Here is a 19,414-nt window from a genome sequence, read left to right as displayed (position 1 = left end):
GAAGACAATGCATCCATTGGCTCTGAGTCTCCTCTATTGGAAGAGAAAGGATTCCAGAGCAGGATAACTACAAATGTACTCTGCATAGCAAAAATACCACTCCAGGTGCTTTTGCTGGTCTTGCACAGCTAATAATTGGCAGGTAGTACATGTTTTCATATTCCTGCAAGATTCTAAATTATAATCCCAAGAGTGAATTGTGCATATGAGATAATTATCTTTATTTTTCAGTACATAATTCACGGCACTAAGACACTTTGAATTCTCTAGAAATCTTCATGACTTGCCAAACACATTTTAGAAGAATATTCTCATTATTGCTTAAAAGGTTTCTCTATTTCCATTTGGCATGGCTGGGTAATTGTGTCTTATGCAAGGCTTTAAAGAAACACAGTGTGATCAGATTTTTTTTTCACATTCATTATCCTTCATTTTATTTATTTTTGTCAAATAAAACACACTTAATTTTTTTTACATTTTTATTGGATATTTTAAGTATTTATATTTCAAATGTTATCTTCCCTCCCATCTCTCCCTCCTCTGCTTCTATGATGATGCCCGCCTCCTGCTCACCCACTCTCACCTCACTGCCTTGGCAATCCCCTACACTGGGGAAACTCTCTTTCACAGGACCAAGGGCTTTTCCTCCTATTAATATCAGATATGCAGCTGGAAACATGGATCTTTCCATGTGTACTCTTTGGTTGGTGATTTATACTTTCAGGGATCATTTCTATAGTTTGTGGTCAGATTTTTTACTCAATTCCTATCTCTCTACATGAACATACACTACAGTGTGGATGAGACAGTTGCAGGAAAGGTAGACACTGTGTTTAAGAACAAAATTCAATGACCAGAAAATTCTATGAAGGACAAAATGAAGGATAAAAATAACTTTCTAATACTGTTTCAAATTCTTAAACATAGCCTCCTACTTTCAGGAGATTTTGAACTTACTGTCTATTTTTATGTCCAGAAATACAGCTTTCTCTCTTATATTAACTCAGTGTAACATAAAGCCATTCTCTGTGCTCCCTTGTCCTTCCTTTCAAATAATTTGTTTAAAAAATTGCAGATGCTTTGGGATGAAAGTGGCACAGTTATTCCACGGACTGACAGTTTTGCTCACAGCCAAGGCCATTCAGATTGCTTCACTAGCGTCAGATCTACCTTTGGTATGAACCACATATGGTGTCAGTCCTGTTCCCCTGAATTAACTCTAATTTCCTAGTGACCAAGGTCAGATGGGTCCAGATAGGGCTCAGCTGTTCCTACCTAGCACATATGTTCCAGTGTTGTTGGTAATTTATTTACTGTAATAAAAAATTAAAATGCTAATTTTAGCCACACAGTCTTTCCCCATTCTATGAACTTTTCTCAAGCCAACACTTCGGAACTATTACATGAACTTGCTAAGCATTAAATAAAAGGTGCTACTAACAGACAAACATTTCATACTAGAAAGAAAATTTATAAAATGAAAGTTGTTTTAATGGAATAAATACAGGGGCGAATACTGCCAAATTTACTTAGTTATTGAAAATAACCAGAAATTCTTTTAATTTTAATAATTTCTAATATTTACCTATGTATCTAAATTTATCTAATTCTCCTAGGCTTATGATATAGAAGATAATATTGATTTGTAAATTCTTCCTTGCCTTTTAAACAAAATTAAATTTATTTGTTTCAAAGAAAAATGCTTTTCAAAATTTGTTTCAAGTTGCTTCAGGTATTTTAGCACCTGATCAACTCTTTAAGGAGTTCGTTAATGTTAGACCTGAGGGAAAAAGCATTTCCATGCTTATCTGCTTAAAGCAAACTGTATTTAGAAGTGTACAAGTGAATGACCAGATAACTGGTTCATTAAGTTGAGGTTTCAGAGCTGGTCCTCCCTGTGTTTTGAGGACCCTTTTAAGGAGGAAGGGTTAACGTTGAGAGAGAATGACTGTTGAGATCATTGTCTATTAGTACCTGGACCAAAGAGTAGGGGGATTAGGGCTCAAGTCTGCTGAGAAGGTACATAAGAACAAGAATCCATCCTGTGGAAGGCATGTCATCACAGGTAGTTAGGAGTTTAGCAAGGAAAATTAAATGAAACCGATAATCTCTTTAGTTGTCTGTTTTTTCATTCTTCTTCCTGTTAATTTGTCATGCATCTCTCATGACCTGGAATAGAGACTTTAAAAGTATGCCTATGCCATTGGTATTATGAAAATAAAACATAATAACCCAACTCAAGAGCCAGTTTTTCTATGAGGTAAAATAGCATAAAACAACTTTAATAATGACATTTGAATCCCTATTACATTATATCCACTGGCCAGAAAGCCATAAATCTGAGCCCTGGGCCATCCCTGGCAACAATAGATACATCAAAGATATAACTGAGAACACAGTAAGAACACAGAAGACCAATCAGAAACAAAACATTTGGTGGCCACAATACATTTCTATATTTAACTGAGTTTGAAGTATATCAGTCTGGGCTCCCATATCTACAAAACTTGCAGACATATTAGAACATACAAACCCATCCATACACAAAAACAAAAGAAAACACAAACAAATAAGCACACCAAATATTTCTCTTCTATTGGCCCAAGTCAGAACACACAGTGACAGAGCAGACACAAGCAAAACACAGAGCAAAAATAAAAACAGCTACTATGATAGTAATACTTAGTGTTTTTCAGGGGTTCAGTAGTCTGACCAAGAGAATTTAAAAAATAGGAGGTTGTTTGCATTGTCTCCTTGCACAATCCCTGAACTGCCTGACATACACACACTGAGCATCTCCAAACTCTAGCTTTGGACCCCGGTGTCCTGGAACATCCTTGATTTGTTATACAGCCTAGGCTTTGAAACCCTGCTGGTGAGTACCCAGGTGCCAGGTCTCTCCAAGGTACCCTGGTTCCTTGTATCACCAGGGCATCCTCAGAGCTCCAAACACCCCTTCCTAAATCTTGATCTACTCACTTTTGGACTCTTATTAGAAAGGAAGGAAGGAAGGAAGGAAGGAAGGAAGGAAGGAAGGCAGGCAGGCAGGCAGGCAGGCAGGCAGGCAGACAGACAGACAGACAGACAGACAGAAAGAAAGAAAGAAAGAAAGAAAGAAAGAAAGAAAGAAAGAAAGAGAGGCTTGTAAGGGATAAGACAAGAATGAACATATGAATGTTGAACAAAAGAAATCAAAGAAAAAGAGCCCAAGAGAAGGCACAAGAATCAGACATTGACTTATTCACACACAGAGAAACCTCTTTAAAACACTCAACAAGAAGCTATAATATATACTCAGAGGATGTGGTTAGACACTTGGAGGTCCTGTGAGTGTTGCCTTCAGTCTTGTGAGTTCACATGAGATCTGATCTTGTTGATTTACAGGGCATTGTTTTCTTGTCCTCCATCCTCTCTGGCTTTTCCACTATTTCTGCCTCCTCTCCTCAGGATTTCCTGACCCCTGAGGAAAGTTTTTTGTTGGATTCAACCCATTTAGTGCTGAGTTTTTAAGGGTTTCTTACTTTCTGCATAAAGTGTGTCTGTGGGCCTCAATTCTCATCTGCTACAGAAGGAAGCTTCTCTGATGTTGGCCGAGCAAGGCATTGATCTGTGGAGCATACAGAATGTGATTAGGAGTCATTTTATCTATGTCTTTTAGTTTCAACCATTAATACTTGGCTTTATCCTAGGTCCTTGGACTATCTAGTCTCTGGTTCTTAGTCAGCCTAACAGTTTTGAGTATTGTCTTAGCATATCTTGTAGTTAAGCAACCTTTGAAATTAAAGAATATAAGATGGGTTAATATTTATTTTTCTTTTAAGTAGCTTGTAGAGTACCTTCCTTTACCAATGATAAGAAGTAGGAGTGAAGGCACTATATAGAAACCAACTGGACTTCTCCATGTTAAGTGAGTTGTGTATGTTGTTTTCAGCAATCAGACCTTGTATCAGAACAACTCATAGTCTTGGCGTCTGTCTGGGTTGTTTGGTGATTTCTATTAGACTTCTTTGCCCAACCACTCAATGAGCTCAAACATGATCCCAGGACTTGAAGCTTCATTCTGGGATGGCCAGTTGGGGCTCTGTCTCTCCCATTATTTGGTGATGTCATGTAGATTGTCTTTAAATTTGTATATATTTAGGAAGCTACTACTCTATTACACTTAAGTTTAGCTGTTTCTATAGACCATCACCCAGTTCCTTCCCTCTTCTCCCTCCCCGTATAATTCTCTCATTCTAGTTCCTCCATCCATCCACAACTATTCTAGTTCTCATTCCTAAAGATATCTATCTGTCCCCCCTATCCTGTTACTCTATACCTAACCTCTATGGTTTTATACATTGTAGTTTAGTTCAAACAACTAAAATCCATGTGTAAGCCAGTAAGTACCATATTGTTCTTTCTGGGTCTGGGTTACATCAGTTAGGATGAGTGTTTCTAGTTCCATCCACTTACTTGTGAATTCCAGGTTTGTTTTTTTTTTTAATAAAGGACAACATTTAATTGGGGCTGGCTTACAGGTTCAGAGGTTCAGACCATTATCATCAAGGTGGGAGCATGGTAGCATCCAAGCAGGCATGGTGCAGGAGGAGTTGAGAGTTCTATGTCTTCATCTGAGGGAAGTCAGGAACAGACTGAGCATCCTCAGGCAGCTAGGAGGAGGGTCTCCAAGACCACCCCCACAGTGACATACTTCCTCCAACAAGGCCACAGCTTCTAATCATGCACCTCCCTGGGCCAAGCATATGCGAACCATCACATTCCACTCCCTGGCCTCCATAGGCTGCTCAAACACATGAGTCTATGGAGGCCATATCTAAACTTAGTATAATAAAAAAGTACATTTAGTCCAACTTCCAACATCCCCATAGTCTATAGCAGTATCAACAATGTTAAAGTTCAAAGTCTCTTCTGAGATTCAGTCCAATCACTTAACTGTAATCCCTGAATTAAGACAGGCAACCAGCTGGGCAAACTTCAAACTCTGCCATCTCCATGTCTGATGTCAAAGGGGTCCTTAAGTCTTCAACTCCTTTGTCATCTTTGTTGACTACAGCAAACTTCTTTCTCCTGAGCTGGTTCCACTCCCTGTAAGCAGCTTTCCTCAGCTGATAACCCGTGGCTCTGGCATCTTTAATGTCTTTGGGTCTCCAAGGCAGCTTTAATGTTTCAGTTTGTTTCAATGTCTGGGATCCACACTGAAAAGCTCTCAGGGAGAACTTTCCCTCGGGATGGAGACCCTCTAACTCCAAAGACCAGACCGAGACACCACAGGATGCAATCAGCAAGAGGATTTGGTTTATTGTCGGGATACACAGGCACAGGCACCTGCGGGCGCTTCAGTCACTCGGGGGACTGGCGCGCCCCACGGAACCAAGGATGGGCTTTTATAGGATTTTGGGGAGCAGAAGCAAGCATACAGAAGCAGATGCATGGTTACAGGGATATAATTGGTGGATTCTAATATGGCAAGGGTTTAGCCTGGGGGCAAGTTTCCTAGCTACCTTCCTGAAACATAATGGCTGACTCGGCCCCCCAAGGGTTCAGCCCGGGGGCAAGTTTCTTAGCTACCTTCTTGGAACATAAAGACTGACTCGGCCCCCCACCAGGGTGTGGGACCTCTCCCGGGGCTTTTTTCATTGTCAGGTGCTCAACTGCAGTCGTCCTGTTGCCAGGCCTTCAACCAAACACATCTTGCTTGGCAGCCGCTGTGTACTCAGTGTTCTAACCTTTCCCTGAACCAGTCATCTTAAGTACAGCCTTGCAAAATGGCGTTACTGTTGCTAAGCTGGGGTCTTTCACACACATGATCCTCCAAAGGGCTGGCTTCACTTCTCCAGCTCTGCCCTCTGTAGCACTCAGGTGGATTCACTCCACTGTCTCATCTCTCCTTGGTGATCATCCCATGGTACTGGCATCTCCAATACACTGGGGTCTTCTGTTGCAACTAGGCGTCACCAGTAGCCTCTCTCTCAGGCTCTCTTCATGGTGCCAAGCCTCAACTCCTTTGCGTGACCCCTTCAGTCCTGGGCCATCAATTGCAACTGAGGGTGCACCTTCAACAGTGGACTTCTATGGCCTCTCAAAGTGTTCAACCTCAATGTGGATTTTGGGACTTTGGATTTGGAAAGCAGAGGAATCCTTTAAATGAGGCTTAATGGGCTATCTTAGTAGGAATGTCGAAGTCTGTTACTGAGAGTGATTTAAACTGTGCAGACCTGGCCCAAGAGGTTTCAGTGGAGAAGAATTTTGGTATGTACTGTAAAGACTTCTTTTGTAGTATTTTGGTGAAGAATGTGGCTGCTTTTTGACCTTGTCTGAAGAGTTGGCCTGAGGCTAAGGTGAAAAGACTCAGATTAATTAAATTGACAAAGGAAGTCTCAGAAACACCCACCATAGATTTTGTTCTCTGGTTTAGTCTCATGAAGAGCATTTTAATGGAAAGAAGGGAAGTTGAGAAAGGAAAAATACAAAATATGTGGTTCAAGTATTAAAGGGACACCAGGAAGCGAGATGGAGCTGAATCCTGTGTTCAAGGATATTAAATTGAATTAAGAGAGTAATGACCTTGGGACAAGATCCCACCCAGGTTAGCTCCAGGCAACTTAGTACAAACCTTTAATCCCAGGAGGCAGGCATACAAATTTCTAATTCAAGGTCAATCTACAGAGCAAGAGTCAGGACAACCAAGCTTAGGCAGTGAAGGAGTTGGAAATGAGGAAGCTAGTGATAATGTAATAAAACAAGGGGGCCATGTTTCAGCTCCTGCAAGCAGCAGAACTCAGCAGCTTCAGCCATGGGTCTCTGACTTTATATTCAAGAGGAGAAGGAGACCACTGGGACTATTGATACTGGTTAGCTGGAGCTAAGAAAGAGATCAGCATCACTGAGGTGTAATCTTCTGGAAAGTACTTTTTTTTTTTTTAATCTTTATTAACTTGAGTATTTCTTATTTACATTTCGATTGTTATTCCCCTTCCCGGTTTCCGGGTCAACATCCCCCTAATCCCTTCCCTTCCCCTTCTATATGGGCTTCCCCTCCCCATCCTCCCCCCATTACCGCCCTCTCTGGGGGTTCAGTCTTGGCAGGACCAAGGGCTTCCCTTTCCACTGGTGCTCTTACTAGGCTATTCATTGCTATCTACGAGGTTGGAGCCCAGGGTCAGTCCATGTATAGTCTTTGGGTAGTGGCTTAGTCCCTGAAGCTCTGGTTGCTTGGCATTGTTGTTCATATGGGGTCTCGAGCCCCTTCAAGCTCTTCCAGTCCTGGAAAGTACTTTTTGATAGCTGTGTTCCAGAGATGACAAGGTTGTACCTCATGCTGCAGCTGTACTTGGTAATGTGTAAGAGTCTCCCAGGTGGTACTGGTTTTGAAGAGTTTTGTTTTTTAACAGCTGAGTAGGAATCCTTTGTGTAAATGCACCACAGTTCATTTATCTATTCTTCTGTTAAGGGATCTATGTTTTTTCCCAATTTCCGGCTGCTATGAATAAGAATGAATATGATTGGGCAAGTGTCACTCTGGTAGGATGAAGCATTCTTTGGGTATATTTGCAAAAATAATGTAGCTAGATCTTGAGGTAAATCGATTCGCGCCTTCCTGCACAGCTACCAGACATTTCTATAGTACCTGTCCAAATTTTGCAGTCCCTCCAGCAGTTCGTGAGTGTTTCCCTTACTTCATATCTGTGACATGGGCTGTCACCTATTCTGTTGATCTTGGCTATTCTGATGAGGTCTAACATTTCGAACATTATAAGTAATAAAACATTAAAACAGTCTGAGTTTTCTTTCTACCTATATGCTGTGTATATAGCATTGAAAACTGACTGAATGTAATAGCATTTCAATTTAAGTCATGCAAGCAGCTTTTTTCCCTAGAGAACATTCTAAAAGCTAATTCTAAATCTTACTGTTAAATAGTGACAAGAGCATTGTCTTGTCACTTTTTAACAGTGTTAGAGAGGTGGAAGGTTGGAACCTGGGAACAGATGTTTTCTATCTTTTAATTTGTAAATATTTGATAGTAAACAAATTAAATACGATAATTTCAAAAATATATGTAAAGCAAAGGTATTTTTAAGTTGAAAACACCAATTAAAAGGATATATAAAATTATGGGTCTGAAAACATGGCTCAAAAGGGAAGAGCATTTACTGCTTTCCCAAAGATCCCAGTTTCAGTTCCCAGAACTCGAATGGTGCCTCACCACATCTGAAACCCCAGTTCCAGGGCATCCCCAAAACTGTTTTCTGGTTTCCGTGGCAACTACAGACATTTGGTATGCTTACAGAAATACAGGCAAATAAATAAAGCAAAACAGCCCATACTTCACATAAAATAAAAATGAGAGTGGTGGTACACATCTTTTAATCCCAGCACTTGGCAGTCAGAGGTAAATTGATCTCTGTGAGTTCAAGACCAGCTTCATCTACAAGGTGAACTCCAGGACATCCAGGAATACAAAGGGAAAAAAGAAACGGTGACCCAAAAAGAAATAAATTATTTTTTAATATATTGCTTCCAGCATAACAAAACAAATGCCTATGCAATCACATAATTAATCCTTTCTCACTAGGTTTTTAGAGTATTTTTTAAAAAATAGAAATAAAATTCAAAGCATTATTTTATGTAAATATTTTCATTATTTTTTAAATTCTGTGTTTAAAATATTCAAGAAAATTGTCCTATATTCCTCAATTCTTGAGATTTGAGAACCAAATTGTTTTCAAAAGCAAATATTATTTCAAGTGAAACAAGTATATCTTTACTTTGTAAATCATTATGTATTTAAAATATCTTAATTTTATCTTGTGTGTTTTACTTAAACAAAATGTATTTTGATCATTTGAGTTAACAAGTGTTACATTTCTTATTCTGTCAGTATTTATTCTTGTCAATAATCTTTCTTTTCTATCTGTCTTGATGTTTCATAATCCCTGAAATGCTTTTATAAGCAGGCAATCCCTTCTGAACATTCGTCATTGGTTTTTGCTGATCCAGAAAAAGTCAAATCCGTTTACAGGCCTCAGCATTTTTAAAATAAACACTACTAAACATCGAACCCCCAAACCACTTAAAAGAGCACAGAACATCCATTATTGTGTGCAGATCTGAGAAAAGGATAGATAACATTGTAATCTATTCTGATAATCACAGTGGGAGATAAGATAAACAGCGGGATAAAATAAGATTATTTTATTTACAAAACTTAAACCTCTTCCCACAACTGGAGAGATGGCTCAGCAGTTAAGAGCAATGTCTGCTCTACCATGAGAACAATTTTTTTCCCTAGCACCCACATGTTGGCTAAGAACAATCTATAAGTCTAGTTTCATGGACTCAGATACCCTCTTGTGATCTCTATGAATCGAAGGCAAACAGGCATATGCACATACAGACATGCAGACAAAACATAAATATACATAAAAGGACTAAACATGTAAGACTCTCAGAGAGAATCTTCCCTCAGGAGGGAGATCCTCAAGCCGCAATGACCAGTCCGAGTCCATAGGCTGCAATCTGCAAGAGGATTTTATTGATCAGGAAGCACAGGTATCTGTGGGCGTCCCAGTCAATTCGGAAGACTGGCGCGCCTAGCAGAACCAGGTTTTTATAGTGTATTGGAGAGCAGAAGCAGGCTTACAGAAGCAGATGCATGGTTACAGGGATGTGATTGGTGGAGTAAATGAGGCATACGTGTACATTACCTATTTTGGCTATAATCATAACAATGAGTTAGCAAAAAGTACATGGTGGTCGGGTCTCTCGGGGGAGTCAGGGACTGTTTCTTTTTCCCTGCCAGGTGGCCCATGGAGCAATGCCAATATTTTAGTCTGTTTTCTGCATTTTGTTTTCTTTTCTGGGCTATTTTGTCTAAACGTTGGGTCAGTTTGTCCCACAAGTCTTGGGACACATTTGAACTTCTTGAACTTTCATAAGGCTTATTTTAGTTCCAAGCCTGTGTATTAAAACTTATCGGCCATTTCTATGTTTGAGGGCCTAGGCTGGGCTGGGCTTGTATATCCGTTTCTGGAAGGGGGTCTTTCAGTCTTTCAAACATAATTTCTCCTTGAATTGCTTTATTTTGTATGTTTGGGTTTTGTTGTTGTTGTTGTTGTTGTTGTTGTTTGTTATTTGTTTTCAATACTTATCAGGATTTGAACTTACTCTCTGGCTTTCTCTGTCTAAGGAATCATGTATTATAAAGATAACACTTAGAAATGATTTTCATTTTGTTCAAGAAGTTACCATCTGCCTAAGGAATGGAAATTCTGCTATAAAAATGATGCCACATATTTCTGTCTTGACTAGTCACTGTTTCCTTAATCAGGAGACTTATTTTCCTATTGTCGAGGAAAGGAGCCGCACCTCACACATCGCTTTCTCCTGCACTAACTCAGCCTTTTACATGGCCATGTTTGAATGTAGTCTTTCTATGGTGTATTTGTTGCATCCTCAATTGTCTCACTGCAGACAATTATTTTATGGTATATTCATCTTACTGCTTGCCTTTTAAAAAAAGTATTGGTGTTTCTTCATATGTAGCCCTGGTTGTCCTGGATTGCATGATGAAGACCAGCCTGACCTGCCTCTGCCTCCGCATGCCGGGATGAAATGTGAGTCACTGGTAACGTCCTTCTTCTTCTTCTTCTTAAATAATACAGTGTTGTCACGAACCAGGCCAGCCTGAGACTTTCCTCCGGAATCTTTCTTGACATTGTATACTCCCACTTGTCTTCCCACTATTACTGCATTCAGAAGTTCTTAAAAGCAATATTAGTTTGGCTACTTCCCTTGTTTCCAGCCTCCTTCCCTGTCTTTCTCTCAGACAGCTTTTTCAAGTTTCTGGCATAAGATGCTTCATTGAATTAAACTAACAACAGCCATAAGAAATTAACCAAAACTTGCAACTGATGTTTTGTTCACTATTCCTGTATGTTTCCATCTAGAATGTTCAGGCTATGCTGCAAACTGATATGTCTTTTATCAAGGTTAGTGTATACATGACATTGATGTTTTACATACAAACATTTCTTTGCTTGTTTCATTTTAGAGCCTTACTCACAGACCTGACATTTTACTTCTAATTTTTAAAATGTCATAATTTCATCTGTTGACTTCTTCAAGACTTTAAATTCTTTTTATTTAAAAATTCTTAACAACTTTTTACCTTATTTAAAAAAAATCCTTTACGACACATCATCTTATTTCCTCTAAATATATCAGGTGTTAAATTTTAATCACAGTTTTATTTTTGTTTCATATAAATATTCTCAGTTTTATGTTTTTCTTTATTCAATTGAAATCAACATTATTCAATAAACTCTGAAATTATATAATTTATTCTAGATTTGTTGAATATAGTAGACAAAATTGGATAAATGTTTATGATGTAACATAATGGTTTCATATATATATATATGTATATATATATATACATTAAAAATTATTACCATAAGCAAGCTAACTAGCCTATAAGTTGTCTCACACTTCTTTCTTGACAACACTTTAAATACATAAAGTTCAAGTATATAATATAGATATTTGAAAGTATGATGGTTAGTGGTTTATGCCAGATACAGAAGGCAAATGATGCAAGATATCACTTAAATATGTAATTGAAAGCGTAAGCTCTTTTTTCTTTCTTTTTTTATTTTTTTCTTTTTCGGAGCTGGGGACCGAACCCAGGGCCTTGTGCTTGCTAGGCAAGTGCTCTCAAATTCATCTGGAAAAACAAAAAACCCAGGATAGCTAAAGCTATCCTCAACAATAAAAGGACTTCAGGGGGAATCACTATCCCTGAACTCAAGCAGTATTACAGAGCAATAGTGATAAAAACTGCATGGTATTGGTATAGAGACAGACAGATAGACCAATGGAATAGAATTGAAGACCCAGAAATGAACCCACACACCTATGGTCACTTGATTTTTGACAAAGGAGCCAAAACCATCAAATGGAAAAAAGATAGCATTTTCGGCAAATGGTGCTGGTTCAACTAGAGGTAAACATGTAGAAGAATGCAGATCGATCCATGCTTATCACCCTGTACAAAGCTTAAGTCCAAGTGGATCAAGGACCTCCACATCAAACCAGACACACTCAAACTAATAGAAGAAAAACTAGGGAAGCATCTGGAACACATGGGCACTGGAAAAAATTTCCTAAACAAATCACCAATGGCTTACGCTCTAAGATCAAGAATCGACAAATGGGATCTCATAAAACTGCAAAGCTTCTGTAAGGCAAAGGACACTGTGGTTAGGACAAAACGGCAACCAACAGATTGGGAAAAGATCTTTACCAATCCTACAACAGATAGAGGCCTTATATCCAAAATATACAAAGAACTCAAGAAGTTAGACCGCAGGGAAACAAATAACCCTATTAAAAAATGGGGTTCAGAGCTAAACAAAGAATTCACAGCTGAGGAATGCCAAATGGCTGAGAAACACCTAAAGAAATGTTCAACATCTTTAGTCATAAGGGAAATGCAAATCAAAACAACCCTGAGATTTCACCTCACACCAGTGAGAATGGCTATGATCAAAAACTCAGGGGACAACAGATGCTGGCGAGGATGTGGAGAAAGAGGAACACTCCTCCATTGTTGGTGGAATTGCAAACTGGTACAACCATTCTGGAAATCAGTCTGGAGGATCCTCAGAAAATTGGACATTGAACTGCCTGAGGATCCAGCTATACCTCTCTTGGGCATATACCCAAAAGATGCCCCAACATATAAAAAAGACACGTGCTCCACTATGTTCATCGCAGCCTTATTTATAATAGCCAGAAGCTGGAAAGAACCCAGATGCCCTTCAACAGAGGAATGGATACAGAAAATGTGGTACATCTACACAATGGAATATTACTCAGCTATCAAAAACAACGACTTTATGAAATTCGTAGGCAAATGGTTGGAACTGGAAAACATCATCCTGAGTGAGCTAACCCAATCACAGAAAGACATACATGGTATGCACTCATTGATAAGTGGCTATTAGCCCAAATGCTTGAATTACCCTAGATGCCTAGAACAAATGAAACTCAAGACGGATGATCAAAATGTGAATGCTTCACTCCTTCTTTAAAAGGGGAACAAGAATACCCTTGGCAGGGAAGAGAGAGGCAAAGATTAAAACAGAGACTGAAGGAACACCCATTCAGAGCCTGCCCCACATGTGGCCCATACATATACAGCCACCCAATTAGACAAGATGGATGAAGCAAAGAAGTGCAGACCGACAGGAGCCGGATGTAGATCGCTCCTGAGAGACACAGCCAGAATACAGCAAATACAGAGGCGAATGCCAGCAGCAAACCACTGAACTGAGAATAGGACCCCCGTTGAAGGAATCAGAGAAAGAACTGGAAGAGCTTGAAGGGGCTCGAGACCCCATATGTACAACAATGCCAAGCAACCAGAGCTTCCAGGGACTAAGCCACTACCTAAAGACTATACATGGACTGACCCTGGACTCTGACCTCATAGGTAGCAATGAATATCCTAGTAAGAGCACCAGTGGAAGGAGAAGCCCTGGGTCCTGCTAAGACTGAACCCCCAGTGAACTAGACTGTTGGGGGGAGGGCGGCAATGGGGGGAGGGTTGGGAGGGGAACACCCATAAGGAAGGGGAGGGGGGGAGGGGGATGTTTGCCCGGATACCGGGAAAGGGAATAACACTCGAAATGTATATAAGAAATACTCAAGTTAATAAAAAAAAAAAAAAAAAAAAAAAAGAAAGCGTAAGCTCTGAAAAGCAGAATGTAGAAGAGTGAACAGAAGTGGGCGCAGAGAAAACACAGTTAAGCAAAGGATCTTTGTGTTATTGCTTGTTCATCTTTTGACTTTGTAAACCCTTCTCTCTGGTTTGAAATCTCCCTCCATTGGCATTTAAACATGGTTAAATCTCTTTAATCTTACTTCTATAAAACTACCTTTCTTCTACTAGCCTTGATCTCTTCTTCTTCTTAGTGATCGGCCTTTTAATGCTTTTCCCCCACCCACTGGCACCATTATATTCTTCCCAAATCCCTCCTAATCTGCTTCAAGGTGACTTCTAAGTGCTTCACTCCCCTCAATTATTCAAGAACCCCTCTAGTGTCAACTCAAAGGAAATTATTTGGTGTTTTTAAGTTTCTAGTGAAATCAGCACAGATATTCACCACCTCCCAGGATATGCCCTTGATTCAACCTCTGAAATATTGAAGTTTTCAAATAAACATCCTCATCTTTGTCCATTCTTTACATTTAATTTGAAAAGCGTTTACCATCTGTTCCAGCCACTGAAATTCAAAATTCTAGAACCTTTGACCACAGGACTCTTTTATGCTTTTAAAATAGTTCTCATGTATCTACCACTTGGTCATGTTTACCAGATACAAGTAAAGTAACATGTTTAGGTTGGGCTCAAGCTCTGAACTTTAGATTCATATATCTATTAGATTCATATATCTATTAGATTCCTATATTTAAATTGACATAGCAAATCCTGTGTATGCCAAAGGAAATTTCAATTCATCACTTTGGATAGTTTTTTTCCCCCAAATTTGACCTCTTCTTAGAGTTTTTCCTCTTCGAGAAGGTTATGTCTAAATCAAAAACTATATTCATTCCATTCTAATTCCTTAAGTTTTGTATATATGACTAGATCTTTATAGATATCTTTCCATCCTCAACTCAGCTCACTGGGCAAGAACTCTTCCTTAACTTACTGATGCTACACAGCACAGTCTTTTTTTTTTTTTTTTTTTTTTTTTTTAGATATCCTCCCTCAATTTTCCTCTTTTTTTTTTTAATCTTTATTAACTTGAGTATTTCTTATTTACATTTCGATTGTATTCCCCTTCCTGGTTTCCGGGCCAACATCCCCCTAACCCTTCCCTCTCCCCTTCTATATGGGTGTTCCCCTCCCATCCTCCCCCCATTGCCACCCTCCCTCCAACAGTCACGTTCACTGGGGGTTCAGTCTTAGCAGGACCCAGGGCTACCCCTTCCACTGGTGCTCTTACTAGGATATTCAATGCTACCTATGAGGTCAGAGTCCAGGGTCAGTCCATGTATAGTCTTTAGGTAGTGGCTTTGTCCCTGGAAGCTCTGGTTGCTTGACATTGTTGTACATATGGGGTCTCAAGCCCCTTCAAGCTCTTCCAGTTCTTTCTCTGATTCCTTCAACGGGGGTCCTATTCTCAGTTCAGTGGTTTGCTGCTGGCATTCGCCTCTGTATTTGCTGTATTCTGGCTGTGTCTGTCAGGAGCGATCTACATCCGGCTCCTGTCGGCCTGCACTTCTTTGCTTCATCCGTCTTCACAGCAGTCTTTAATGGTTGCACTACACCCACCTTCACCATGAATGATCCATCTTCCACAGCTTAGTGAGTGCTCCAAATGACTACTTCATTTTATTGCCCCTCTCCAACCACCTTTTTGCCTATTTTGTCTTTTTACTGCTCTAAGAATTATAATAATTCTTGATAATTGCCATTATTTAAAAAATTACAGATTTTATACTACCTTCTTGATTGAGAGGTTCTGGACTTAAATAGAACCGTCAGCTAAAGTAAGATTCTCTCCAACCCACAAAGAATGGAAGATGCTCCTGGACGATTTACATTTTAGCAAGATGACAGGCACAAGTCCTAGAAATAGATATTCCGTGTTTACAAAACTACCATGAAACTTTGCAGATTTGTCATCAAAAAGACTGAAAGACATTGGTACATATTCCATATTTGTACTTATGCATCTTCTAAAATAAATAATCTGAGAAAAGGAAAGGGACACACCTTATTGAAGTCCCTCTTGTAGTGGCCATGATATGGCTGGAATCTGGGGCTTGTTGTCGAAAAGTACTTGTGCAAATAGAAATCGAGGCTGTAAATCTACTTTGACCACCCTATCCATTTCTCCATCATTCCCTCCCACTACATCTGACTTGTGGCTCTCTTTGGATGACCCTGCACATCAAGGCCACTCCACAAGAACATCTCTTCCCTGCTGAAGTTTACTCAGTCTAGAACATTCTTATTCTTATTTATTCTCATTGTGCATTGCTGACTCTTCTTCAGATATTTTTTTATTTCCTTTCAGAACACGTTTTTTGCCAATGCCTTTATCAACATAGCTTTACCTCTCTTTAAGTTCCTTTTTATACTTTTATACCACTGAGAAAGTACATATAATTTCTTAGATCTTTATTTTATGTGTGATGACTAATAATGTTTAACAGTATTTAACAGACTTTAGAAATTATTGTGGCCAGTTGTAGGAATGATACTGTAAGACCCTGACCCTCGGTCAGTGCTACTTACCCCAATCCCATCTGAGTGAGACTCCCAGCAAGCGAGAAGGCCAGTCACAGATGGATGCAAAAGCAAGAGTTTTATTTTCTGGTATGGCAGGGTCAGTCGACCTTCAATTAGTCCTTTGAGGCAAGTGAAAGAAGGCAACCCCAATTGGTTATTACATGCAGTTTTATACCTTTTAGGGACACAGGTTACATCAGCAAGGTTACAGTTCAAACTTATTGGCTAAGCATATTGACCATTGAATCTATTGACTGGCAAGCATGACATGCATTTGAACTCTACCTGGGACTTTCAGAGGGTCAGGTGACTATCAGTCGGTACATTCTGAGAATTTTTCTACTCAAGAATGTTCCTGTGGGTGGAGAATGAAACTTGGCCCAGCCTTTGCCCCAGGAGGGAGGGGGAAGGTGTAAGGAGAGTATGGGACTGGAAAAGCCCTTTGAGTCCCTCAGTACAAGTTTCTCTGTAGAGTATGAAATGGAGAGGGAGGATAGCTTGAAAATACAGTATACTTCTGTCTTTAGATGGACTTAGTATAATATAATGATTAAAAATATAAACCTATACTTAAAATAAGCCCATTTTATTCCTGTTTTTGTAAATAAGCAACTATGTGTGTTTTTTTAAAAAAAATTAGCATCTCTATGTTGCTTCTTTTATTAAAATGGTGACTGAAATAATTATTTAATACAATTCTTACAAAAATTAATTGATTTAGTATGAATAATTTACAGGTAATTATTAAATTAAGAACCATATACTTATTTACATATTATAATTACCATCATCAATCTGGAAATGTTCTGCTTCACAAAAATTGAAATAACCTTAAATTTTATATAGAAACATCAGAGATCCAAATCAATAATAAAAAATCCTGAACAAAAAAAGCATTAATAAAGTTATTACCATCCCATGTCTCAAATAATGAGAGTATCACGGTACTAGCATAAAAACACATGCATTGATCAATGTAATAGAATTATGAAGCAACATAAAAACACACACACTATGAGCCAACTCATTTCAGATAAACAGGCCAATAATACCCGAAAGGACAAATGACAGTTTCTTCAACAAATAGTGCTGTTTAACTGCATAACTACATGCAGAAGATTGAAACTTAAGTCATAATTTGAACCCTTAATAATATTCAACTCTAAGTGCACGGTGACCCTAAACAAAATTCCTGGTATCCTACTTTTGATAGAAGAATAGGTAGGAGAGTATGCTTGAATTCATTGGCAAAAGAAAGGACTTTCTGAAAAGTCAGTACCCCAGTATCACAGACATTAAGGCCAACACATAATAGATACATGTTCACAAAAATAAAAAGTTTTAGTACAAGAAAAGATTCTATTTTTTGAGTGAAAAGTCCTCTGGCAGAATGACTTTTCTAAACTGGTTGATGGTGGGGAATTTTACCAAATATATACATTGCAGAGGGTTAATATCTAGTATATAAGAAACTCAAAAATTAAACACTAGAAAAACAAGCACGGAAAATTTCCTAAACAGAAATTTTTCAAAAGATGAACTACAAACAGCTAAGAAACACTTTTAAAGTGTTCAACATCCTGAGAGATATGCAAATTAAATGTCATCTGAAATTTCATCTCCCCCAATAAGACTAGATAAAATCCAAAAAACAAATGAGGATATATATGGTCCTCCTGCAGGATTTCCCAGAATTAAGACAGATAATAAAGACAGATGGTCATCAGGCTTGGTGGTTGTCTTCACCATGCTTCTTCTGGATTCAATGTTTCCTGGCCCTATTATCTATAGTGCATTCTCACGTCCCTACCTGAGAATAGTCTTATGCCTTTTGAGGGTAGAACACAGCACTCACTAGTATTGAGTCTTTAATCGACTAAAGTAGTATTTTAGTATATTCTATTTTAAGAGGCAATTGTAAAATTTCCCAATATCAGGAGTGTGTCTTGTGTAAATTCACTTACTGCCAAGCTTCCACTATCCCATTCCATGGTTTCTTCTTGTTCATAGCAGTAGGCTATGTCCTCACAATACTTGATATTACTTGTCTCATTTAAAAAAATTATAAAAACCTCTATTATTACACAACATGTTCTATGTGTGTGGTGTCCTATTTCATCTTCATAATAAGGCTGTGAGTCTGGTAAGTATATTGGACAACATAAGCTGAAAGTGAAAGAGATTAAACAGGTATATACTCGTTGTGGAGGCACTGGTAATTACATCAAGCCAAGTACATCTCTTCTGAATTTCTATACAAGTTACTTAAACTATTCAGTTATTCAAGAGTGGTCATATTAATTACAGAAGGAGAAGTTTCATATTTAGCCTAAGAGTTTGTATAAAATACTCTCTAGTAGTCATCTGTAAATATCTTTTAAATGTTAGACTTCACTACAATTTATGTAAGACTTTTGTTTCTAAACCAATAGTACCACCTCCATCATTAACAGTAATAGAATCCTCAAACGATGTTTAGAATTAATCATTCTTTACAAGTTTATGTAGAAATCAACACAATTATATGAACTTAGTAGGTTATAATTTTTAAAGATTATATTGATTCATATGAAATTTTGGGGGAGATTAATGCGAGTTATACAGAGATTAAATGAAATTTGTAAATGATCACAAATCAAATCATAGCCATCAATGAAATTCTAAAGTGGTCTCTTCCTAGTGTCTTGTATTGATGTATAATGTTGTAGACAGAACAGCTGAACCATTTCAAACACATACATACACAGAGATACATAAACATAGAAACACATAGACACAAACATAGAGTAAAAACACAGACACATGTGTGAGTCCACCAGGGTAGTGGTGGCTTTTAACTGTATCTCTCATGTTTTTGTTTTGTTTTTTATACACCAGCTTATATCTATATGGAAAGGGGTTTTGAGGTAGGGACATCTGAGAGTCCCAAAATAAACCAAAGTCAAATCATGGGTCCAAGTTGTTGGCCTATGTTCTTCTGGAGACAACTTTCTAGCTTGCTTTCTCTGTATTCTGCTTTCTTTCTCTCTGATCTGCTTTTCCTAGAGATCCCTTTCTTTTGAAATTTCTTTTTATTCTGCTTGAGACAGTTCTCCAAGCGGTTCT

The 19,414-nt window shown here is 38.5% G+C and overlaps 1 protein-coding gene and 1 pseudogene across 1 annotated transcript in view; both read left to right on the top strand.

Annotated features, from left to right (window-relative positions):
* The window catches only part of Grik2 (glutamate ionotropic receptor kainate type subunit 2), a 697,720-nt gene that overhangs the window by 638,993 nt on the left and 39,313 nt on the right, over positions 1-19,414 (top strand).
* On the top strand, positions 709-831 carry LOC120099039 (small nucleolar RNA U3; annotated as a pseudogene).

The sequence above is a fragment of the Rattus norvegicus genome, chromosome 20 (genome assembly GCF_036323735.1).
Source record: "Rattus norvegicus strain BN/NHsdMcwi chromosome 20, GRCr8, whole genome shotgun sequence".
Lineage (NCBI taxonomy): Eukaryota > Metazoa > Chordata > Mammalia > Rodentia > Muridae > Rattus > Rattus norvegicus.
Note: the sequence above shows the minus strand (reverse complement) of the source record. Positions and strands in the feature narration are given on the sequence as shown.